We start from the raw sequence: 1,579 nt of genomic DNA, 5'->3' as shown, positions 1-1,579 counted from the left end.
GAGCAATGGGCCCACTTATGAGGCCCCCGCTCACCTGGGTTGTACCCATCCCCAATTACCAATACCAATACTAAAGCCCAGCCTCCGTGTGATTGATACTCACATCACATGGCTATCGTTGACACCTAATTAACACTTATTGTTAACAGGGGGTGGAGTGATACTGGCAATGGCCGCGCTGTAGGAGGGGGACAACTGAAAACGGAGGCCTCCACCTCTGTTTAATGATGAACGGTCTTTCTACACAAAAATGACTTCTTTTACTCCTCTCTCAAACCAACTCAAAAAACACAAACATTTACCAGCTGAGAAATAGAGATGATACAGTAAATAACTGAGCCTACGTGAAAACAGCTCGAAAAGCAATTTTTACATGGTTGTTTGAGTCTTCACTTTGATCCATCAGCTACCTCCATTTGCATAAAAGCAGTAGATTGGGGGTGGGGGGGGGCAAAGCTGTTGGAAATCTCTTCAACCACTTAGCTTGGAATTTGGACTGAAACTGAACAAGTGACATCTGACAGCTCTGGGCTTTTAAATGTTTGCATGAAAGCCAAGCAGTGAGTCACCATTCAGTCTGGACGGTGGGAGTGGTACACACATCCAATTCTCTGAATCTCTATCAGCACAGATAAGTTGAGCACGTAAGATGGACAGTAAACACGTAGTCTAATCTGACTGACTACATTTCTTATGTTACGTGTGCTTATCTGGTATGATGGAGAAGACTTGGGCTGTTTTGACTGTCTGACCCACAAGTTGTTGACTATGTGTTTTGCAGACAACAGTCTGAGACAAAGGTCACAACAGTGGCATATGACTTGTTAGATTTGACACAGAAAAGATGTCTGGCCTGGATGAAAACTGCAACTCCAGCTTTAAAAAATGGGACTTTGAAACGGAAATTTTCAAAAAGGATGCAATCATTTGCAAATCTCACAAACATGTTTTTATTCCAATGGAAAATACTGTAGTAAACATATATTTAATCAAATAGATTCAACTGTTTTTAGAAAAATGCTTAGGAACTGAAGAGACCAGCTGCTGGAGGTTTTTGAGGGAAATATTGTCCTGTGCTGTCTGAAGTAGGATTTTACTTGTTCAACAGTCCTGGGTCTGACGTGGTTCATTTTTTGTTTCACGATGCATCAAATGTTCTAATTTGGTGAGATGTCTGCACAGCAGGCAGCACCAATTCAGCAKCCGGACTCTTCCACTATGATGCCCTGCTGTTGTTGTGGATGCAATATATGGTTTAGTATTGTKTTGTTAAAATATATGACTTCCTTGAAAAAATGTAATCTCGATGGGATTATGTTGTTTTAAAACCTGAATTATCATTCAGTATTGATGGTGCCTTTCCAGATCTGTAAGTCTGGATGTAGCGGGTAAAATAAGTATTGAACACGTCAACATTTTTCTCAGTAAATATATTACTAGAGGTACTAATGACATGAAATTTTCACCAGATGTCGGTAACAACCCAAGTGATCCATACATACAAAGAAATCAAACCATACAGTGGTTTGCAAAAGTATTCATACCCCTTGAACTTTTCCATATTTTGTCACATTACAAC

The sequence above is a fragment of the Austrofundulus limnaeus genome, unplaced genomic scaffold, assembly GCF_001266775.1.
Source record: "Austrofundulus limnaeus strain Quisiro unplaced genomic scaffold, Austrofundulus_limnaeus-1.0 Scaffold19, whole genome shotgun sequence".
NCBI classification, from domain to species: domain Eukaryota; kingdom Metazoa; phylum Chordata; class Actinopteri; order Cyprinodontiformes; family Rivulidae; genus Austrofundulus; species Austrofundulus limnaeus.
Note: the sequence above shows the minus strand (reverse complement) of the source record.